This window comes from Oratosquilla oratoria, chromosome 39, assembly GCF_046742065.1.
Source record: "Oratosquilla oratoria isolate Oo_2021 chromosome 39, ASM4674206v1, whole genome shotgun sequence".
Classification (NCBI taxonomy): domain Eukaryota; kingdom Metazoa; phylum Arthropoda; class Malacostraca; order Stomatopoda; family Squillidae; genus Oratosquilla; species Oratosquilla oratoria.
The window spans coordinates 31,022,888-31,047,542 of record NC_134815.1 but is presented as its reverse complement, the minus strand read 5'-3'; the positions used below and the strand labels follow the sequence as shown (position 1 = coordinate 31,047,542).

The window sequence follows — 24,655 nt, the reverse complement described above, 5'->3', positions numbered from 1 at the left end:
TTTTCCTGCCCTTCCCTCTGCCCCCCTTTTCCTGCCCTCCCCTCTGCCCCCCTCTATTCACTTTCCCGTCCCCTTTCCTGTCCCCCGTTCCTTTTCCTTTCCCGTCCCCCGTTCCTTTTCCTTTCCCGTCCCCCGTTCCTTTTCCTTTCCCGTCCCCCGTTCCTTTTCCTTTCCCGTCCCCCGTTCCTTTTCCTTTCCCGTCCCCCGTTCCTTTTCCTTTCCCGTCCCCCGTTCCTTTTCCTTTCCCGTCCCCCGTTCCTTTTCCTTTCCCGTCCCCCGTTCCTTTTCCTTTCCTTTGTCGTCTTGCACTCTTCACCTTTCAACCCTCACCCTGCACTCTTTACCCTACACCATTTCCCCCGTCTCTGTCATCAATTCCGTTCCAAAAAATCACTTGCTCGTATTCGTAAAGTTATGTCCGACCCAGCCCTCCCTCCCCCCTGCACCTTCCCGCCCCCCCTCCCCCCTGCACCTTCCCGCCCCCCCTTCACCTTCCCGCCCCCCCTTCACCTTCCCGCCCCCCCTTCACCTTCCCGGCCCCCCTGCACCTTCCTGCCCCCCTGCACCTTCCTGCCCCCCCTGCACCTTCCTGCCCCCCCTTCACCTTCCTGCCCCCCCTTCACCTTCCTGCCCCCCCTTCACCTTCCCTCCCTCCTTGCACCTTCCCTCCCCCCTGCACCTTCCCTCCCCCCTGCACCTTCCCTCCCCCCTGCACCTTCCCTCCCCCCTGCACCTTCCCTCCCCCCTGCACCTTCCCTCCCCCCCTGCACCTTCCCTCCCTCCCCTGCACCTTCCCTCCCTCCCCTGCACCTTCCCTCCCCCCCTGCACCTTCCCTCCCCCCCTGCACCTTCCCTCCCCCCCTGCACCTTGTGCAACTGGCTACGGCTTCCCGTCTTGTATTCACCCCGATGGCCCACGAACGTCCTTGCCCACTATTTTCCTGCCCCCGCGCGCGAGAGAGGGTTCTTTCTTGTAAACCTTGACTGACCGCTAAATAATCTCCCCCCCTCTTTCTCTCCCCTCTCTCTACCCGCCCCGTCTCTTTCTCTATCTCTCGCTCTCTCGGCCGGCCACCCCTCGCCTTCCCGTCGCTCGATGTGTGTCAGTGTGCCTCTCGCTTTCAGAGTGGTAGCGTGCACCCCCGTGGCTCTGGCTCTACACCTCGCGTTTCCAGACCCGTTCCCTGTGCCAGCTTTGACCCAGAACCACTTAGTCTAAGTGTCAGTGTGTATCATGCATGTGCGCGCGTGATGGTATTCATGGAACACGCTTGTCCACGTGCTATGCCTTCCTCTGATGTTTGAAGTGTACGTCTGTACAACAAGCGTTCCTTTATTGCAGTAAGGACAGATAGTCTTCGTTTTCGCTCTGGATATCGGTAAATAAGTAGTGGTTATTTTGAAGAAGATATTTTGGTTGCTCATTATAAGTGGTCTCCAGAGTCCGTTGGAATATTGCTAATTGGGGATTGCAAATGCACTCGTAACTTGGATTCGTGAGTGTGACAGCTCGGTCTGAGGCGACTGCGGCAACTTAGGCACCACGTGCGGAGCTGGTGGGCGTGTCAGCCATCGACCTGCCCCGCGCGGGTTCTGGTAGAACAAACAAGCAAGCAAACAAGCAAGCAAACAAGCAGAGCCGGCTACTGGGCTTTGGCTCGGTACATGGGATACCTTCACTTCACTAAGGTAAGAAAGAAGAATAGTCATGTTTGGTGTCTTGGAAATCGGGGAATATGCGAATTGTAGTATCCATTGTACTCGTACCAACATTTATTAAGTCTTCACCGTAAACCATTGGAAAGTGAAGCAAGGTGCACATAGTTTAAGTCGGAACAAATGGGAGACGGGTCAGGGCAGGAGCGATAACGAAGATAAAAATGTATATATAATTGATATATATTGTTCTCAAGAGCTTTATTTTCACAATCCTGGCGTGCCGATGATGTGTTGGGTACATTGACTTTTGGACGACAATGGAACAAGACCGTGCAGGTTGTCGTTTAGTAATTTTCTCGGTGATATTTACTTGGTGCAGTATGTGAACTACCAAGCAAAGAATAGTGATAAACTAGACCTACATATCACTAATGGGGAAAATAGAACCGGTATAAAAGTTGGTAAAAAAAAAATGTACATTAGATTACCACAATCTAAGATTAAAGTTGTAATGTGTCAATTTAATTCCTTTACTGCAATACCTGAATTGAGGTGATTTCGTGTCCAAAGAGCTGTACCGTAGCTATTGGTTATTTGTATACAAATATCCCCTTCTCCATTATAAGGAAGGTAGCCAGGTAACCCATGCACCCATTCCCGTCCAATACCTATTTGTTTCCAGTTCATCTTAGCTCCGTTGATGAATAGTAATGGGTAGTCGAGATAGATAAAAAAGTGTTCCGATGTAAATGTTTAAAACTCTCCCAATGAAATTCTTTGTACTTTTCAAGAAAATGTGTACAACAATTAGTATTTTCCAAAATGGCTTGATAGGATGAAGAAACCATTGTCAAACGCGATCGTTTCACAACCCTCGAATATAATCGAAGTTGCAACAACTCGAGGCGTTATCACACTGCTCTTTTTTCCTCCAACTGTTGGAGGACATTTCCAGCCCACAGCTTTCGGGAAGGAATATGTCGGAGGAAAATAATTTTACTCCAGTTTGTCGTAAATTGAGAAGTGGTTTCCCATAGTGATTTTACGTTGAAAAAAAAGTGTTGGAGGTTGGCGGTACCGCCGGTGAATCGGAAGTTGGAGGGAAAATAGCCCAGTGTGATAACTCGGATGGTTCTGAAGATGAAGAAAACGAGGACTGTTCCAGATGAAAATCTGACCAATTTTGAATTGGTGTTACAGATGACGAGGTAAACGTTTGACCTTGTTGCGAACGTTTGCCAGTGGGCAACTTGAACGTTTCAAATGAAGGTGCTCGTGATGTATAGTTGGATGTTATCTTAATTCCCGAGTCCCGAAGGATAACTTCAAGTCTTAGGTTCTCGCACGTTGAGTGGAAACGTTTGTGTAAAGAAAATAAACTAATAATAAATAATAATAATGACAGTCAGATGAATAAATGAAAAACAAGTAGAGTAAAATTAATAAATAAAATGAATAAATGAAAATTAATGAAATTAAGACAATAAAGAACAATGTATTTTGTTAGAAATTGTTAGACATTACGGATGTACTAGAAAACTAAAACTACCAAATGTGTGTGTGTGTGTGTGTGTATGTGTATGTGTGTGTATGTGTGTGTATGTGTATGTGTGTGTGTATGTGTGTAAAAGTTTCAGACATAAGTTATTTTGCGCCGCTAAAACTACGGTAAATTTTAAAATAGATTTGCCTCGTACTGCAACAAGTCCAAATTAGATTATTTGGAGTTTGAAAACAGGATATTGATCCATGAAAAAAGCTGACAAGTGTATGTACTTGTAGGTGCGTGTACGTGTGATTCACCATGGTCTTGGATCACGTGTTGGACTTGTGATCCAAGACTATGGTCTTGGATCACAAGTCCAACACGTGGGTGTGTACGTGTACGTGTGGATGTGTGCGTATAGGTATGATTCACCATGGTCTTGGATAACGTATTGTACTCGACATCCAAGACCATAGGGTGTGCGCGTGGGTGTGTGCGCGCGCGTGGGTGTGGGTGTGTGCGTGTGGGTGTGCGCGCGTGAGTGTGTGGGTGCGTGTGCGCGTGAGTGTGTGGGTGCGTGTGCGCGTGGGTGGGTGTGCGTGTGCGCGTGGGTGTGTGTGCGTGTGCGCGTGGGTGGGTGTGCGCGCGTGGGTGTGTGCGTGTGCGCGCGTGGGTGTGTGCGTGTGCGCGTGGGTGGGTGTGCGTGTGGGGTGGGTGTGCGTGTACGCGTGGGTGTGTGTGCGTGTACGCGTGGGTGTGTGTGCGTGTGGGTGTGCGTGTACGCGTGGGTGTGTGTGCGTGTACGCGTGGGTGTGTGCGTGTACGCGTGGGTGTGTGCGTGGGTGTGTGCGTGTACGCGTGGGTGTGTGCGCGTGGGTGTGTACGCGTGGGTGTGTGCGTGCGTGTGCGCGTGCGTGTACGCGTGGGTGTGGGTGTGCGTGTACGCGTGGGTGTGTGCGTGTACGCGTGGGTGTGTGCGTGTACGCGTGGGTGTGTGCGCGTGGGTGTGTACGCGTGGGTGTGCGCGTGGGTGTGTGTGCGTGCGTGTGCGCGTGCGTGTGCGCGTGCGTGTACGCGTGGGTGTGGGTGTGCGTGTACGCGTGGGTGTGTGCGTGTACGCGTGGGTGTGTGCGTGTACGCGTGGGTGGGTGTGCGTGTACGCGTGGGTGTGTGCGCGTGTACGCGTGGGTGTGTGCGCGTGTACGCGTGGGTGTGTGCGCGTGTACGCGTGGGTGTGTGCGCGTGTACGCGTGGGTGTGTGCGCGTGTACGCGTGGGTGTGTGCGCGTGTACGCGTGGGTGTGTGCGCGTGTACGCGTGGGTGTGGGTGTGCGTGTACGCGTGGGTGTGTGCGTGTACGCGTGGGTGGGTGTGTGCGTGTACGCGTGGGTGGGTGTGTGCGTGTACGCGTGGGTGGGTGTGTGCGTGTACGCGTGGGTGGGTGGGTGCGTGTACGCGTGGGTGGGTGTGTGCGTGTACGCGTGGGTGGGTGTGTGCGCGCGCGTGTAATGCCACAGTGCAACAAGGTAGCCTTGCGGCCTGGCAGAATGGAATGATCGTCGTTCCAACCTGGTTTGGACGAATCTACTCCCATTCTAATACAGCGAGGCGTCAAGATCCGTGACTGCATAGTTAACAGTATACAGGCGAGAAAAAATATGAAAGTTTGAAAAAGACGACCAATTATTCGTGGAAACTTGAACAGCATATAAAGTAGCTATCCACTACGAGTGGTAGGACGACGACGCCAAAGGCACAAACTTGCTGCAACCCAAGTACCCTAGCAGTTTCTTTTGCCCAATTATGCGCTTTAGGGACTGCTGGTGATGGAGGTGGGGGGGGGGTAGGTAGTTGTTACAGCCGGGTAGCAGAAACGTGCGGGGCTCGAACCCGCAACGAGGTGAATGGGAGAACCACATGCCTGATAACGTCACCCGCGCACTGGGGGCACACTAGGCATTTCTCACTAGCATGCTACTTGCTCTTGCTATTTCGTTCGAGTCGAAACTTCTTCGGTTACGTTCTTTTGTTTTTCAAATTTTCAAATGTATCATTACTCTCGTGTAATGACGAACTAAGTTGAACCTGTACGAATGTTAGATATATTGCTGAGATGCTCTTATGGAAGTCTAAAATATTGTAACCGAAGTTGTTGCTACTCTAACGAAGCACCAAAAGCAAATGACATGCTAGCGAGAAATGTCTAACGTTTTTACCACTGCCCTCCCTCCCCCCTTCCTTCCACTGCCCTGCCCTCCCTCCCCCCTTCCTTCCACTGCCCTGGGCAGTGGAAGGAAGGGGGGAGGGAGGGCAGTGGAAAAAACGTTAGACATTTCTCGCTAGCATGTCATTTGCTTTAGGTGCTTCGTTAGAGTAGCAACAACTTCGGTTACAATATTTTAGACTTCGCTCACCCACCCACTGCCTTCCACTACCCTCGCTCACCCACCCACTGCCTTCCACTACCCTCGCTCACCCACCCACTGCCTTCCACTACCCTCGCTCACCCACCCACTGCCTTCCACTACCCTCGCTCACTCCCCCACTGCCTTCCACTACCCTCGCTCACTCCCCCACTGCCTTCCACTACCCTCGCTCACTCACCCACTGCCTTCCACTACCCTCGCTCACTCACCCACTGCCTTCCACTACCCTCGCTCACCCACCCACTGCCTTCCACTACCCTCGCTCACCCACCCACTGCCTTCCACTACCCTCGCTCACCCACCCACTGCCTTCCACTACCCTCGCTCACCCACCCACTGCCTTCCACTGCCCTCGCTCACCCACCCACTGCCTTCCACTACCCTCGCTCACCCACCCACTGCCTTCCACTACCCTCGCTCACCCACCCACTGCCTTCCACTACCCTCGCTCACCCACCCACTGCCTTCCACTACCCTCGCTCACCCACCCACTGCCTTCCACTACCCTCGCTCACCCACCCACTGCCTTGCACTACCCTCGCTCACCCCCCCACTGCCTTGCACTCTCCTCGCTCACCCCCCCACTGCCTTACACTACCCTCGCTCACCCCCCCACTGCCTTGCACTCTCCTCGCTCACCCCCCCACTGCCTTGCACTCTCCTCGCTCACCCCCCCACTGCCTTGCACTATCCTCGCTCACCCCCCCCCCACTGCCTTGCTCTACCCTCGCTCACCCCCCCCACTTCCTTGCTCTACCCTCGCTCACCCCCCCCCACTGCCTTGCACTACCCTCGCTCACCCCCCCTCCCACTGCCTTGCACTACCCTCGCTCACCCCCCCTCCCACTGCCTTCCACTACCTTCTCCCATCATGTTTTTACTCGTTATAGTTTCTCTCCGTAGATCATTTTCTCGTTTCTGCTTGTAGGTTATTTTCTAGTTACAGTAATTGTCCTCGCTTCTCGCCGCAGATAATTTTCCTCCTGTCTGTACCTACCGTAAATAATTGGTCTACTAATGTTTGTTTTCATACCGTAGAGTTTTGCTATGTATACCCACCGACGGAATTTTCTACCCACTATTTTCCCATTTTTTTTTATTTTTTTTTTTGTATTTTATTCAATTTGTCCACTTCCTACAATATATATATATATATATATATATATATATATATATATATATATATATATATATATATATAATACCTGTGTGTAATTTTCTTACCGTAGATAATTTTCCTCGTCAAATTCTACTAATCTACGTTATTTCTCCCATTCGGTTTTTGCACGCGTTTAACTACAACAGTAAATCCCCCATCCTCATCCCCACTCCAGCCTCACCCCCGCCCTTACCCACATTCCCACTCCTGCCTCACCCCCGCCCTTACCCTCATCCCCACTCCAGCCTCACCCCTGCCCTTACCCTCATCCCCACTCCAGCCTCACCCCTGCCCTTACCCTCATCCCCACTCCAGCCTCACCCCCGCCCTTACCCTCACCCTCACTCCAGCCTCACCCCCGCCCTTGCCCTCATCCCCACTCCAGCCTCACCCCCACCCTTACCCTCATCCCCACTCCAGCCTCACCCCCGCCCTTGCCCTCGCCCTCTCCCCGCCCTTGCCCTCGCCCTCTCCCCGCCCTTGCCCTCGCCCTCTCCCCGCCCTTGCCCTCGCCCTCTCCCCGCCCTTGCCCTCGCCCTCTCCCCGCCCTTGCCCTCGCCCTCTCCCCGCCCTTGCCCTCGCCCTCTCCCCGCCCTTGCCCTCGCCCTCTCCCCGCCCTTGCCCTCGCCCTCTCCCCGCCCTTGCCCTCGCCCTCTCCCCGCCCTTGCCCTCGCCCTCTCCCCGCCCTTGCCCTCGCCCTCTCCCCGCCCTTGCCCTCGCCCTCTCCCCGCCCTTGCCCTCGCCCTCTCCCCGCCCTTGCCCTCGCCCTCTCCCCGCCCTTGCCCTCATCCCACCCAAATCCTACCCACACCCACGTAGTCGTCGTCGCCGCAATCGAAGACGTCTGTGACGGCAACGACGACTTCGCCCAAGGAGGCTACTCGAGTGACTCGAAAGACGCTTGTGCGGCCGCCGCCGGTAGTGATGATGATGGTGCACTCTTGTCGTTTGCTTCGTGTCTACAGTGTTGTCCTTTCACTCTCTGCTTCGTCCGCGTCTTCATAAAGTCTTTTCTTTTCTTCCCAGTGTCCTGAAATCGTCGCGTTACCCAGTCTGGCCTCCGGGCTGAATACAAACTAATGCGTAAACTGTAAAAGCAACACACACACAACCCTAAGCCCAACTTTGGTACTCTATCTACGCTTAAAGTATCTTCGTAGGTCGACTAGCGTTCTTCGAAACTTGCTTTACCTTGGGCCGTTGGCATTTCGAAGTGGTAATCTAGTGCCGCCTAAATGTATAAAAAGTTGCTTTGACATACTTGGGACCCTTCTGTGAAGTTGTATCTGATATTAGGGTGAAAAAAAAAGTTCTAGTAGAACTTTAAACGGAATAATGTAAGAGTAAATTACGTATGTGAACATGACTTAGTAAAATCCCCCGGACAACTGAATCGTCTCGTAAGGTATTAAAAAAAAAGACAAATGGGCTAACATAGGATACGAGTGAAAAGAGGCGGTAATAAGTGTAAAAAAGACACTAAAACAAATTGTCGGAGATGAGAAAACCATAAGTGTATATTGCGACCACTGATCGTCTCTGGAAGTTTAGTAGTAATATAACTTGACGAAAGACAAACTTGGACAAAAGGTTTAAATAAGGTATGACAGGTAAACGGTTTCAAGACGTGTTGCTCTCTCCTACGACGACCCCCCATGCCCCCCTACTCGCCGACGACACCCATTCTACTCGCGCTCTCGCCGACGACACCCATTCTACTCGCGCTCTCGCCGACGACACCCATTCTACTCGCGCTCTCGCCGACGACACCCATTCTACTCGCGCTCTCGCCGACGACACCCATTCTACTCGCGCTCTCGCCGACGACCCCCCCACTACTCGCGCTCTCGCCGACGACCCCCCCACTACTCGCACTCTCGCTGACGACCCCCCCACTACTCTCACTCCCGTCTATCTCCAGTGTACTCGGTCTCCACTCCCTCTTGCTGCATAGCTGCGGCTGAAGCCATCACCTATGCCTTGTGCTTTTAGACTGTTGGGGCAGGTAAGTCGCTGTTGGTAATCAGAAAAGTGGTATTCGAACCTACACGCTTCAGATTACACCACCAGCGCATTGTCATGTACTCCGTCCCATTCCCTATCCTCCACCTGTTCCATTTCTCCCCCTCCTCCCCACCTATCCTCCTATCCCATCCACTCTCGTATGCTTTATGCTCCCTCTCCTTTACTCATGCCTACAAGTTTCTATAAATTTCCTTTATCTGCATCTATAGTGTCCTTGATCTGCTTACCTGTCTTTTCCGTCCGTCCGTCCGTGCGCGCGCGTGTGCGTGTGTGCGCGGGCGCGCATATATACAGTGTGTACAAGCTTGTGTACACGACTGTGATTTACCAGGACATTGCCTGTATCAGCTGACAGCGAGTTTCTTCATCCTTGCGTCAAGTTTTTGCACATCTATTCTTTGTCTACCTAGTTTTTTCTTGTCCTTTTTTATCCATCTCATCCCCCTTTTTTCTCTATCTCATCTTCATTCGTAAATGTCATTGAACCAGCGCTAGCTTCCTGTTTTTTCCCTTCTCGTCATTTATTTCCTCGCTTTTTATACTATAATAGGAGTCATTTAGTTTATGGTATTGCTACTTGCCCCTCCCGCTTCCTCCCTTGCATATTTTTTCTTGCATTTTTTCCCCTACCTCAACCTCTTTTCTCTTCACTTCCTGCCCCGCCCACTTTTATTTTCCACATTTATTATTTTCCTCGGTTTCCTTTCTCCCACTCTTTATCAATTCCCTCCTTTTTTACTCTCCGCCTTCTCGTCCTCCTCGGCCCTGATACTTAGTCGCCTTGAAGCTGGATAAGGTAGTTCGGCTGAACGAGTGAGTGTGGAAAGAAAAGAAAAAAATAAACGAAATCGAGAGATTAAATATGAATAAAATAAATTTGTAGACGTTCCAGGTCGTCAAATGACCCTTGGCCTTCGATTCTAGCAACGTCACTTTCAGCTGAATGAAATCGCCCGTCGTTAGCCAGAATAAAATTTGTAGGGTAGCTGGCCGTAGTGAGGGGATTACCTTAACGCCGTTGCGACGATGACGTCACTTAATTATGTGCATTTGGTTAGGATTGAATGTGTTTAGTAAGCTTAGCGAAGGCTGGGGTGGGGATGTCGCAGAGGTACAAGAAACCTTTAACTCGCGTCTTGCATATTCATATTTGCCCTTTTACTTTTTTTTTCTCTCCCTCTTTCCTACTTTCCCTCCCTCCTTTCCTCCCTCCCTCCTTTCCTCCCTCCCTCCTTTCCTCCCTTTCTCCTTTCCTCCCTTTCTCCTTTCCTCCCTTTCTCCTTTCCTCCCTTTCTCCTTTCCTCCCTTTCTCCTTTCCTCCCTTTCTCCTTTCCTCCCTTTCTCCTTTCCTCCCTTTCTCCTTTCCTCCCTTTCTCCTTTCCTCCCTTTCTCCTTTCCTCCCTTTCTCCTTTCCTCCCTTTCTCCTTTCCTCCCTTTCTCCTTTCCTCCCTTTCTCCTTTCCTCCCTTTCTCCTTTCCTCCCTTTCTCCTTTCCTCCCTTTCTCCTTTCCTCCCTTTCTCCTTTCCTCCCTTTGTCCTTTCCTCCCTTTGTCCTTTCCTCTCTCCCTCTCTCCCTCCCTCTCTCCCTCTCTCCCTCTCTCCCTCCCTCCCTCTCTCTCTTCGACAAGGTGCCTGACCAGAGACTACTAAATAAAGCCCATGTCATAGGAGGAAAAGTGTTTGAATGGATTAAAGCTTGGATCAGTGACAGAAAACGGCGGGTCACCATAACGGTGTAAATTCCAAAGGGGGGAATGTTTCTAGTGGAGTTCCCCAGGGCTCTGGTTTTGGGTACCTTATTGTTCATTATGTATAAACTACTTGGACAATGGGATTAATAGTGATGTTAGTCTGCTGACACTAAAATAGGTCAGATGATGATGCAGATTCTGCAGGAAGATCTTAACATTGTTTACATAGTCGGTGAAATGACAAAAGGACTTCAATATCTGAGTGCAGCTTGTTAAACGTGGGGCTACACAACCTTGAAAGCAGATATAGCTTAGATAACACGATTTTAGAGAACGGAGTGCGAGAGAGACGTGGGAATTCTAGCGAGTCCTGACCTTAAATCCAGGAAACGGTGTGTTAGTGCCAGGAATAAAGCAAACGGAGCATTAGGTTTCATTGCTAGGACGGTTACGAATAGAAGTGCTGAGGTAATTATCAAGCTATCTGGCGTTAGTTAGACCCATTCTTGACTGTGGTATAGTTTTGGTCTCCGTCCTATAGAATGGACATCAGTTCACTAGAATCAATACGAAGGAGAATGACCAAAGTGATGGATGGGCTCAGAAATTTACCTTACGAGGTCAGCCTTAGGCACCTTAACTTGCACTCTGGAAAGACGCAGAGTGCGGGGTGATCTAATAGAGGTGTTCAAATGGATCAAAGGTTTTAACAAGTGACGCAAACAAGGTAATTATATTAAAACGGGGCAGGACTCGCAGTAATGGATTTAAATTGGACAAATTTAGATTTAACCCATTCAACTCCGATGACAAGATGTCTTGTCATTTGGTCAAATAAAACAAATCATAAAACACCAAAATGTTTGATCAAACACCAGAAAAATATGACGTCAGTCCTCGCTTCGCTGCGAGCGAAGCGAGGACTGACGTCATATTTTTCTGGTGTTTGATCAAACATTTTGGTGTTTTATGATTTTTTGTTTTATTTGACCAAATGACAAGACATCTTGTCATCGGAGTTGAATGGGTTAAGAAGGAAGTGGGCAAGAACTTGTTTACTAATAAGGTGATCAACGAATGGAATAGATTTAGTAACCATGTAGTGAGCGCTGAAACTATCGGTTGCTTTAAGAAACGGTTACAAGTTTATGGATGGGGGATGATAGGTGGTGATGGATATGGAACTTCCTAATGTAGGCCTTATGGTCTCTTGCAGTCACCTTCATATGTAACCAACCCCTCCCCCGTGCCGTTTTCTCCTAACCACACGCGTTCCCTTCACCGCCGTTTGAAACCGCGCCTGTTTCAAAATTCCTTTTATTTTCAGGATGTAAAACTGTACAGAGTGCTTGTCTTTGGATGCGCAAGTTCTTCGCAGGTTAAAAAATAAAAATCCCTTTAGGACAGCCAGAACGATCTTGTAAGTTGTGAAAGGTTTAAAAATGTTTAGCCCGAGAATGAGGAGATGGGCTCGTTTTGCCACTTTTTGGCTTGGATACAACTGCAAGGAGGGTCGTCGTCTGACGAAACCCAGTCCGTTCTTGGTTTTCATTTCTTTATTCGTTTACTTGGTCTTATCTAATTCACTGTATCTAATGTAATTTAATTCTATTTACTTTTTGTGTTTTGTGACTCTATTTCAATTACATTGTCTTTTGGTTCTGTGAATGTTGGTGTGCAAAATCGAAACTTCAATTCGACGAGTTCGGTGGTGAACAGGATGTTGCCACCACCCATTAATATTTGGTTAGATTTTTTTTTTTTTTTTTTATCGTGGTCGGCATTTCCGTTTACACTTCCCAAGAAATCCCGATTTCAGGGGCTTACATATTTACAATGAAGGTTCCTTTTATTTTCTATTTCATATATTTTTTCCAGTTGGACATGGAGGCCAAGTGGTCCCTTGCAGTCTCCTTCATTCTTATTTCTTGTGTTCTTTTGAATCGTGCATGTTTCAGGGATATTTTCCTTTATTTGCAACTGCACATAGGGAGCGAAGGGTTGTGTTGTGACGTTTGACCTATTCTTTGTCACGCGTGTCCAGGTTACGAAATTATATTTTCGTATTGGAAATGTGTTCCTGTAGACGTATTTATTTTTAATCGTACGATAGCGAGTCTTCCACAGATTGAGTCTTGTTACTAATAGTGGTAATAATATTTCTAATGCTGATTGATGGGTATCTTGATGTGGGAAATTAGATTTATATTAGAATTGAAGTCAAGAATGTAATTTATTTTTATAAATGGCGGTGAAGTCGGTTACGCAGTCCTAGGGTGTGGTTCGTTTTTTTTTTTTTTCTTCTGAGGATGATTTAAGGTTTCGCAATGGAGTAGTTTGCCTTGAGATGAGAGGAAATCACGTTCGCGCCGATATGACATCCCCCGCTGCGTCAGCCGTTCGTATGTCACGCCAACTGTCACAGACAAAAGGCTCCAATAAACCTCAATATGACGATAGACCGCCATTGGTTGGGCTTTAGCCTTTGGAAATGACTTGTTACTGTCTTTCGTAATGGAAAAGAATCCTATTACATAACGTGACATAACCACTAAATGGTTAGGTTTGAATCCCGCACTAATTTCGAATTCCCAGCAGTGACCGTTACCTGTCTCGACAGTCCAGAGACATAGGGCAAAGGTGACTGCTTCGGCCGGAGCTACATACCTCTTGGTAATGCTCCTCATCAATGAATGAATAAATGAATAAACGAGTATGGAAATAGTGATAAAGATGAATGAATGATGAATGGATCCTGTAGATAATAGATTAGTTCTTTTGCATTTGTCATGTCTTCTGAGGTGGCAAGGAGGCTCCCGCAGCATTCTTTACCCACAATTCATTATATACACTTAGACACTCCATCCCCGGTTACCAGCTGCCAAGGCTGCTGAGCTGGAGCTGCTTGCTTATCAAGATAGTAAAAACTTGATGCCATGCAAGTTTAGACGTACTTGTTGTGTTAGCCTCAAACTTGTTCTTAAAAGAAAAGAAAAAAAGGATGCTTCATCTATTTTAGCCCGTTCAGAGCGAGATGCACTTCAGTAAAAGTATTGTGCGTTAGAACAAATTTTGTAAAAGGACTGCATATGTTGAAAGGATTTTTTTTAAGTGTTGCTTCTGTGCGAAGTCATTCTGCTCTTCACTGCGATGACTTTGTTGTTTATGCAACATTTGCTTACCACCTTTACCACCTTTATGGCATCAATTGTTAAACGGGGTCTCCAAGGATAGAAGCGCTGGCTAACAGTGAGGTTAACTCATGCCCCCGTCCCCCTACGCCGTCGCGCCCCCTACACCCTCGGGGGGGCCCTTACACCCTCGGGGGGGCCCTTACACCCTCGGGGGGGGCTTACACCCTCGGGGTGGCCCTTACACCCTCGGGGGGGCCCTTACACCCTCGGGGGGCCCCTTACACCCTCGGGGGGCCCTTACACCCTCGGGGGGGCCCTTACACCCTCGGGGGGCCCTTACACCCTCGGGGGGGCCCTTACATCCTCGGGGGGGGCCCTTACATCCTCGGGGGGGCCCTTACATCCTCGGGGGGCCCTTACATCCTCGGGGGGGCCCTTACACCCTCGGGGGGGGCCCTTACATCCTAGGGGGGCCCTTACATCCTAGGGGGGCCCTTACATCCTTGGGGGGGCCCTTACATCCTCGGGGGGGCCCTTACACCCTCGGGGGGGCCCTTACACCCTCGGGGGGGCCCTAACACCCTCGGGGGGGCCCTTACACCCTCGGGGGGGCCCTTACACCCTCGGGGGGGGCCCTTACACCCTCGGGGGGGGCCCTTACATCCTAGGGGGGCCCTTACATCCTAGGGGGGCCCTTACATCCTTGGGGGGGGCCCTTACACCCTCGGGGGGGGCCCTTACATCCTAGGGGGGCCCTTACATCCTCGGGGGGGCCCTTACACCCTCGGGGGGGCCCTTACACCCTCGGGGGGGCCCTTACACCCTCGGGGGGGCCCTTACACCCTCGGGGGGGCCCTACACCCTCGGAGGGGCCCTACACCCTCGGAGGGGCCCTACACCCTCGGGGGGGGCTTACACCCTCGGGGGCCCCTACACCCTCGGGGGGGGGGGCTCTTACACCCTCGGGGGGCCCTTGCACCCTCGGGGGGGGCTCTTACACCCTCGGGGGGGGGGCTCGTACACCCTCGGGGGGCCCTTGCACCCTCGGGGGGCCCTTACACCCTCGGGGGGCCCCTTGCACCCTCGGGGGGGCCCTTGCACCCTCGGGGGGGCCCTTACACCCTCGGGGGGGGGGCTCTTACACCCTCGGGGGGGCCCTTACACCCTCGGAGGGGCCCTACACCCTCGGAGGGGCCTTACACCCTCGGGGGGGGGGGGCTTACACCCTCGGGGGGGGCCTTACACCCTCGGGGGGGGCCTTACACCCTCGGGGGGGGCCTTGCACCCTCGGGGGGGGCCCTTACACCCCTCGGGGGGGGGCCTTACACCCTCGGGGGGGGCCTTACACCCTCGGGGGGGGCCCTTACACCCTCGGGGGGCCCTTACACCCTCGGGGGGGGCCCTTACACCCTCGGGGGGGGCCCTTACACCCTCGGGGGGGGGGCCCTTACACCCTCGGGGGGGCCCTTACACCCACGGGGGGGGCCCATACACCCACGGGGGGGGCCCATACACCCAACGGGGGGGCCCTTACATCCTCGGGGGGCCCTTACACCCTCGGGGGGGGGCCCTTACACCCTCGGGGGGGGGGCCCTTACACCCTCGGGGGGGGCCCTTACACCCTCGGGGGGGGGCCCTTACACCCTCGGGGGGGGGGCCCTTACACCCTCGGGGGGGCCCTTACACCCTCGGGGGGGCCCTTACACCCTCGAGGGGGCCCTTACACCCTCGGGGGGAGCCCTTACACCCTCGGGGGGGAGCCCTTACACCCTCGGGGGGGAGCCCTTACACCCTCGGGGGGGGGCCTACACCCCCGCGCCCATTCACTCGCATGCGTCCACCTCAAGCCTGCTCGTCTAGATACAATAACATTAATTGTAGCATGTGTGTTCATTTTTGTACACGTGTTCATGAGCTTCTAGTGTCTAAGGTTACTTGGCATTTGCAGTTCTCGTCAGCTTGATCTCGAGGTGTCTGGCCACTTCTTCTGATCTGGTAACTACTACGCAGTTCGTTCGAGACCAGAACTGAATAATGGTGTCAGATCGACCTTGCTGTCCCTTCGTGCCCCCAACACCAGCCCCGCTCTTGTACAAGCTGGGAAATCCCTAGGAGTTTCCTGTGTCTGTGAACATTGTGGTCTTGCCACAGCAAGGTAAATTAGAGTTCACACGCAGGATCTGGTGACACCTGTTCCACACGCAAGACACGTTCACACAAAGATCACTTAACAGTCCTTGAAGACAGAACATCAAACTGTACTTCATCAGCATCTACCAGACTTCAGCCACACAGAAAAATCCCTCTAAAGCAGTGGTTCCCAGACTAGGGGTAGATTACCCCTGGGGGGAGGTAAAAAAATTTCGGGGGTAATGGAGGGGTGACATAAGACTTGAGAAAACATTGCGGTACCCGGCATTAGGATTAATGTTAACTTTGTACGTATAGTTGTGAAGCTGAAAAGTTTGGGAACCACTGCTCTAAAGAGAAGTAAGAACCTATACTAGCACGCTTTCGTTCAGGACACCATCCAGTATTGAAACGGCGTCCGCATAAAATAGGCCTGGCCACAAATTCAAACTGCCCTAGATGCAACCATTACACAAAACAGAGCACCTCGTTCTACAACGCCCCCACACTAACAATCCTCAAAAGTGTTTTTCTTGGGTGACTTGTGGGCCCGCCCATGGCCGTTGTCGGTTACTTGGAGGCCGAGGGTCTCCTGCAAGAGACTCGGTGGTGTCCTTTGTCACCTTTGTCACCTTTGACCTATGTGCTTGGACTGATGGGACAGATAAGTCACTGATGGGAATAGGAGTGCGAGATTCGAACCCACATCTAGTGAATGCGAGACCAGAACGCTTCCAATTATGTCACCAGAGCACAAAAGCGAAAGACCTGGGGCAACGGATTGACCACTGTTGATTGCAGTGACGTAAGCAGAGGAGGTGGGGGGGGGGCGTCTCAATGGGATGGTCTTAGAATTGCCACCAAAGGGATACAACTTTGTAGGCGGAGCTGTACTTCCAGATGGTGTAAATAACTTTAGTTTGTTTTTGGGTCGGTTTGAATAGATGTCCCGCTGAACACAATGCACAAAATAAAAATTATCCAAACTAAATAGGTGGGCGACAATAGGTTGAGTCTGCTTTGGTGTTTTTTTTTTTTCTTCGGTAAATAGGTTGAATTGGTAAATGTTTTTGTACCTACATTCTCTCTCGTTGTGACGTCGTCAGTTTCCTCTTGCATTGTCTTGTCGTTGCATCATCAGTAATACACCTTTCTTGTGGAAACTCCATCGGCATTCTCCAAGTTGATACCACAGGGGACACTGTGTAGCATTCACATTCCATCACAGATCAATTTTCTTGGTCCGAGCCATTTCCATAACGATTATCGAATGAAGAAAATAACTAGAAGCGCATACAGTCACGGGCAAAAGTTTTGGCGTACGCTACATTTCTCACAACGTCAATATATAATATGTATAATTATATTACATATTATAATTTCGAATACGTAATATATTTTCCTGTTTGTTAGATAATTTTCTTATAGAAGAAACCTAGTTGCCGGCAAAGTATTTTAATTTTGTATAATAAACTATGGATGCTTCTAAACTTTTGCATGTGACTGTACGTACCAAAGGCTTTTCCAGCTTGTCCTTTATGAAGTTGGGAAGTGGGAAATCAAGTCGTATTCCCACGTAACACTGGATGTCGTTTGGCATTTGTCGTATCAAGGACATTGTTCGAAACAAACATGCTCCAGGTCTATCGTTTGGGGGCAAAAAGTTTTGCCCACTCTACTTAAGGTACTGGCAAGAAACTGGTGGAACTGGGAAGTACTGAGGATGGATTTAGGGCCCATCAGAGTCGGTGGAATTTGCCCTTGAAGCTTGTCACGGGCGGGAGGCTGACCAGGCGAGGTTTTGTACTCTTGGATCCAGCCCAATTGTTTTTGTTTTAAGCCTCGGGTGCAAGATACCCATATCTTGCAAAAAGAAAATTGTCCCATTTGGTTTCGCTCTCCTTCGTTTTATTGGCCACTCTTCCTCAGTGTCGTATTACATGATTCGCAGACTTTAGATGTATTTTTGAGCGTGAGTGAGGACCCTATAAATGGGCGTCGGCTCTTCTTTCACAGCTATTTAGTTGCAACTTCACGTCCACCTATCTGTGTTTTGTCCTGCAGTCTTGATACAACATTAATCTTTTCTATTGTGTATATCCTGTATCCTGGTGTCATGAATTCTATTCGTCATGGCTGACATATCTCATGCAGACAGGACATTCTCATGTCGAAAGGACCTCACTATGCTCTAAGCGTAGGTCATGGCATTAGTGTGTGGAAGGCTCGAGTTGGATGCTGTTACCATTATAATGTAAATATCGACAACCTTCATGAGGATTGAAGTGTCCGTCCGCCATGCCAAGAAGACCTCACGATCCTTGTTGTACAATGTATTGTACATGGGATTTTGAATAGCCCCGTTAACCATCCTAGCATGTAGTCCAACACGAATAAAACTCAAGCGTGCAACATATAAATTCCGAAGGACTGATGCGGGTGTCCCTCTTTCTCCACAGATCCCCTGTGTCCGCAAATGTCCCCCTGTGTCCCTCGGTGGCCATCGGTGTCCTTGTGATGACTTTGTTCCCAGGTGACTTATCCCCACCCTTAGTCCAGGACTAAGCAGCGTATTGCATTTCGTTACGGACATTAGCGCTTCAATCCTTGGTTACAGTATCGCGCCATAGAAATAAAGTAGTTGTGGTAAATTAGATGTTTAAAGTTAGAAGAGGAAAAAAGGGGCTACGATGGCAAAAACGATAAATTGGTGATTTTAGTAATGTTGTCAAATCTTGTTTTATTGTTGAAGTCAATATTTTAATTTTTTTTTTACATTTTCGGATAAACCATTCATCATTCTTTTCATAAAGTGATGCATAACTGACCCATAAAGGTGTAACTAAAACTTCTAAAATGTTGACTCTAAAGTTTCCCACCCAATAAAGCATTGACGAACATTTCTGCATCCAACACACCAGAGGGGGAAGGGGTGCAGTGGGGAGAGTAATAGATGGTGAGGTTTTTCTTGCACTTATTTTGCAAGTCATATTTGGAAATGGACTTCGAGTGTTCCACTCAACTTGCTATACTGATGAGGACCTTCCCTGCAAATGAATTTTGGAGCGCTCCCTTCCGCTTCTTGTCCCAATGGGACCTTGAAGTCGGTTTCTCAAAGGTTCCCAAAGCGAAGTGGAAACTTGTTTTTTCAAGTGGGTTGCCCCACCCACGCCGTCATCAGACAAACACGATCATCCAGCACTTACCACCAACACCAACCTCCTCCACAAATACCAACTAAGCGTCCTCCACCAACGCCATTACCACCACCCACCCACCCACCAGTACCTCCACCAACGCCCTTACCACCACCTCCACAATTACCACTTCCACCATTACCTCCTCCAACGCCATTACTACCACCTTCATCATTAGCACCACCACCTCCATTATTACCACCACCCACCTCCACCACCATTACCACCCACCTCCACCACCATTGCCACCCACCTCCACCACCATTGCCACCCACCTCCACCACCATTGCCACCCACCTCCACCACCATTGCCACCCACCTCCACCACCATTGCCACCCACCTCCACCACCACTGCCACCCACCTCCACCACCACTGCCACCCACCTCCACCACCACTGCCACCCACCTCCACCACCATTGCCACCCACCTCCACCACCATTGCCACCCACCTCCACCACCATTGCCACCCACCTCCACCACCATTGCCACCCACCTCCACCACCATTGCCACCCACCTCCACCACCATTGCCACCCACCTCCACCACCATTGCCACCCACCTTTACCACCATTGCCACCCACCTTTACCACCATTGCCACCCACCTTTACCACCATTGCCACCCACCTTTACCACCATTGCCACCCACCTTTACCACCATTGCCACCCACCTCCACCACCATTGCCACCCACCTCCACCACCATTGCCACCCACCTCCACCACCATTGCCACCCACCTCCACCACCATTGCCACACCTCAGCAACACATCCTCCGTCCCTTCAGAAAGAGCCAGGCTTCCAATTCCTGTTCTCTTCCACGGTCCGTTCGTTTGTTTCTTTGCCTTCCCGGATCTTTTTTATCTCCAGCCACCGACCACTCCCACCTCCATATCCTGGAACCTTATCACGATATCCTGGAGCCTCGATACTACGGGGTCCCACCTCCCACATGCATATCTGCGCCCATGTGTCTGATTCTCTTTGCCTCCCTTCCTACTCGTCTTTGGCTAGGTGTAGTCACGGTTCCTGTTGTCTGTCCCCCTATTTTTCCAGGATCGTCTCCCAATTTGTCCCTGTAACAGTCACGGTTGCTTTCTGTCAGTCTGTCCTTGTTACCGCTTCTTTCTGTTAATATTCGTCTCCACATTTGTCTGTAGTTATGTCCCTGCCTGTCCCAATATGTATTTCTATCTCTACACCTGTCCATGTCAGATTTCTCACCCCCCTTTCCCTCTCACCCTCTTTCCCTCTCTCCCTCGCCCTTCTCTCCCCTTTCTCCCCCTCTTCTCTCCCTTCTCTCCCCTTTCTCCCCCCTCTTGTCTCTCTCCCTGTCTCCCTCCCCTTTCCCTCCTTTCTCATTTCCCTTTCTCCTTTTCCTCCCTTCCGTTTCTATCCTTTCCTCTCCCTCCTTTCCCTCCTTTCCCTCCTTTCTCCCCTTTCCCTCCTTTTTCTCCTTTCCCTCCTTTTTCTCCTTTCCCTCCTTTTTCTCCTTTCCCTCCTTTTTCTCCTTTCCCTCCTTTTTCTCCTTTCCCTCCTTTTTCTCCTTTCCCTCCTTTTTCTCCTTTCCCTCCTTTTTCTCCTTTCCCTCCTTTTTCTCCTTTCCCTCCTTTTTCTCCTTTCCCTCCTTTTTCTCCTTTCCCTCCTTTTTCTCCTTTCCCTCCTTTTTCTCCTTTCCCTCCTTTTTCTCCTTTCCCTCCTTTTTCTCCTTTTTCTCCTTTCCCTCCTTTTTCTCCTTTCCCTCCTTTTTCTCCTTTTCCCTCCTTTTTCTCCTTTTCCCTCCTTTTTCTCCTTTCCCTCCTTTTTCTCCTTTCCCTCATTTTTCTCCTTTTCCCTCATTTTTCTCCTTTTCCCTCATTTTTCTCCTTTTCCCTCATTTTTCTCCTTTCCCTCCTTTTTCTCCTTTCCCTCCTTTTTCTCCTTTCCCTCCTTTTTCTCCTTTCCCTCCTTTTTCTCCTTTCCCTCCTTTTTCTCCTTTCCCTCCTTTTTCTCCTTTCCCTCCTTTTTCTCCTTTCCCTCCTTTTTCTCCTTTCCCTCCTTTTTCTCCTTTCCCTCCTTTTTCTCCTTTCCCTCCTTTTTCTCCTTTCCCTCCTTTTTCTCCTTTCTCTCCTTTTTCTCCTTTCTCTCCTCTCCCTCCTTTCTCTCCTCTCCCTCCTTTCTCTCCTCTCCCTCCTTTTTCTCCTTTCTCTCCTTTTTCTCCTTTCTCTCCTTTCTCTCCTTTTTCTCCTTTCTCTCCTTTTTCTCCTTTCTCTCCTTTCTCTCCTTTTTCTCCTTTCCCTCCTTTTCCCCTTTCCCTCCTTTTCCCCTTTCCCTCCTTTTTCCCCTTTCCCTCCTTTTTCCCCTTTACCTCCTTTTTCCCCTTTCCCTCCTTTTCCCCTTTACCTCCTTTTCCCCTTTACCTCCTTTTCCCCCTTTACCTCCTTTCCCCCTTTACCTCCTTTTTTCCCTTTCCCCCCTTTCCATCTTTCCTTTCTCGCCTTTCCATCTTTCCTTTCTCGCCTTTCCATCTTTCCTTTCTCGCCTTTCCATCTTTCCTTTCTCGCCTTTCCCTCCCTCGTTTCTCTCCTTTCCCTCCCTCGTTTCTCTCCTTTCCCTCCCTCGTTTCTCTCCTTTCCCTCCCTCGTTTCTCTCCTTTCCCTCCCTCGTTTCTCTCCTTTCCCTCCCTCGTTTCTCTCCTTTCCCTCCCTCGTTTCTCTCCTTTCCCTCCCTCGTTTCTCTCCTTTCCCTCCCTCGTTTCTCTAGTTTCTCACCATTCCCCTTTGTCTCCCCTCTCGTCTTTCCCCTTTCTCCCCTCTCGTCTTTCCCCTTTCTCCCCTCTCGTCTTTCCCCTTTCTCCCCTCTCTCCCCTCTCGTCTTTCCCCTTTCTCCCCTCTCTCCCCTCTCGTCTTTCCCCTTTCTCCCCTCTCGTCTTTCCCCTTTCTCCCCTCTCGTCTTTCCCCTTTCTCCACTCTCGTCTTTCCCCTTTCTCCCCTCTCGTCTTTCCCCTTTCTCCCCTCTCGTCTTTCCCCTTTCTCCCCTCTCGTCTTTCCCCTTTCTCCCCTCTCGTCTTTCCCCTTTCTCCCCTCTCGTCTTTCCCCTTTCTCCCCTCTCGTCTTTCCCCTTTCTCCCCTCTCGTCTTTCCCCTTTCTCCCCTCTCGTCTTTCCCCTTTCTCCCCTCTCGTCTTTCCCCTTTCTCCCCTCTCGTCTTTCCCCTCTCTCTCTCTCTCTCTCTCTCTGAGTTTGGCCTTCAAGCCAAAAATTTCATAAATCAAATCAATCTGAGTCTACCATCCACTCTTGCACAACTCTAGTCTTCCCTTCCCCTATAGTTCCACTTCTGAGGGGCACCCACTATCATGTTGAGGGTGTGGGGGAGGTAATGCCGCCTAATTCGTCCTCAGTTTCTCTTTGCACCCCAACCCTCGCCCCTTCTTGGCAGCCTTTGCCACGACTGTGGTCCTCTCGTCTTTATCCTCCACTCGTTTCCCCGCTCCCCTCCATTGTCCTTCGCCCCTCTACCACCACCTCCTCCTCCCCCCCCCTCTTCCTCCACGTCTTCACTTCGTCCCCTCCGATGACTCGTTATCGCGGCCCCAAAAGTTACACACTTCGCGTTGCACCCGCGCCGTTTGCACGCGTACGCAAACGCTTGTGTTGTCGCTGTAGCTGTGCTTTCTTTATTGGGCTCAGTGCCAACAGAGCCCTCGTCCCTCGTCCCTTCCGTGTCACTCTTAAGGGTATTCATCTCCGGCCCCGCCCTCGCCCCGTCTCTGCTGGCAGTTAACTGTGGTAAACTGGGTCAACGGATGTTCTCAGGCAAGGCTTTCACAGCTTCGAGACTCTTCGCTTTGGCGTAATTTCGCGTGTGAAAAGCGCCGCTGCCTGAGCTCGGCCGTGTCAGTCTTCCCTCGCGAACTCAAGTTTAATTGGAGATTTCCTTCGCCATCGCTGCTGGAAAGGTATGTGGTCGGATCTTATTGACTGCATCGGGTTGGGTGGTTTCTCTAATTGGCGCCAAGTCGTTTCAAGCGAAGAGCGCTAATCCCGATGCAAGAGATTCGGACCCTTGGAGTGACGAGGGAGGCTTCTGTCGAATCGGTATGGAAACGGTCAGGCGGTAACCAGAATAAATGCGCAAAACTGCGCCACCTTGAATGTGTTGAGTCGGCAGCATGAAACTCGTAGCCGTCGTCGCCGTTGTCGTTGCATGGCGAGTAACGACAATGGAAATACTCCTCGTGGAAACTTAAATGGTAACGGTCCAAAACCCACGAGAGAACAAGTTTTCCCTATTGGAAAATTCTTAAATTTGTACGTTCCCTGTTGAACAACACGGTCAAACCCGGTTTGTCAAACGTGTTTGACAACCAAATACCCCATTCACACTGTCAAACTTCTTCAAACATTTGTTTGACAAACCTGTTTGACCGTGCAAATGGCCCTTCAGGAGGACTAATAGGGCTACTCAGTTCGATATAACAATACTTTGTACATTTGTACTACAAGGAGGACCGTGAAGTCTTCTTGGCGTGGTGGAGACGCTCCTCAATCCACACTGAAGGTTTTCGTGTGTTGCATTATATACATAACGTCCAACTCTACTCTATCCCTCGGTATTGTAGCAGTTCGTGTTTAACAAAGGACTTGGGTGATGTTTAGGCATTGAGGGTTCTTTTCGACATCGGAACGTCCTGTCCAAATGTGAGAAGGCAGTCACGGGTCTCGTAACGCGAGTGAATTTCCAAAATACAAGGATACATATTCTCTTCCTTCTTTCGAAAATAAGAGTATTGAAGTACTGTATTTATGGTATCGGGTATTATGTTTGTTTTGATCTTATTTTTATTAATATTATATTTTTCATTTGTTTTCATATATATATATATAATATATGTATATAATATATCTATATAATATATGTATATAATATATGTAAATATATGTATATATATGTGTATAATATATGTATATATATGTATATAATATATGTATATATATGTATATAATATATGTATATATATGTATATAATATATGTATATATATGTATATAATATATGTATATATATATGTATATATATGTATATATATGTATATGTATATATAATGTAAATGTATATATAATGTATATGTATATATAATGTATATGTATATATAATGTATATGTATATATAATGTATATGTATATATAATGTATATGTATACATTATATATATATTATATGCATATATATATATGTATATATATGTATATATATGTATATATATGTATATATATGTATATATATGTATATATATGTATATATATGTATATATATGTATATATATATATATATATATATTGACTGATTTAGCATTTAGTTTCTCAAGGCAAAATAATGTACACAAACCTTCTTAGAGTGCTTACATGTCCAAAAACAAATAGATGAACAAGTGAAAATGTGGAAGTTCAACTTCTGTTGAGAGCAACTCCATTTTAAGCCAAGGCTACCAGTGGACACTGCCGTTGGCTTACCAGCGACTCTATCCTTAAGGACGACAGATCAACATAGACATTTTACATACAACCCTACCTTGGAGTCGGCGTAAACCCCTACCACACCCTATTATCCATATAATTTATATGATGATCCCCCACCCCCACACTAACTTCAATAAAAGTAGTCAGGATTTATCCAGAATAGAATTAAGGTACGTTTTGCTCGTGATTATTAGCCTACCACCACAGCCAATGGCGGGTGACGCGCATCCTACTACCTGGCATCATATTTAGGTA

The 24,655-nt window shown here is 49.5% G+C and overlaps 1 protein-coding gene across 2 annotated transcripts in view; it reads left to right on the top strand.

Annotated features, from left to right (window-relative positions):
• Positions 1–1,386: 1,386 nt before the first annotated feature.
• LOC143020329 (sphingomyelin phosphodiesterase-like) overlaps positions 1,387–24,655 on the top strand; it is a 181,204-nt gene continuing 157,935 nt past the window's right edge. The window contains exon 1 of one of the 2 annotated variants that reach the window (XM_076176652.1): positions 1,387–1,689. The gene's annotated coding sequence lies outside the window, so the exon portion shown is untranslated. Of the gene's footprint in view, positions 1,690–22,496; positions 22,842–24,655 lie in introns of those variants that run through there. The other variant, XM_076176650.1, reaches the window with a different exon arrangement.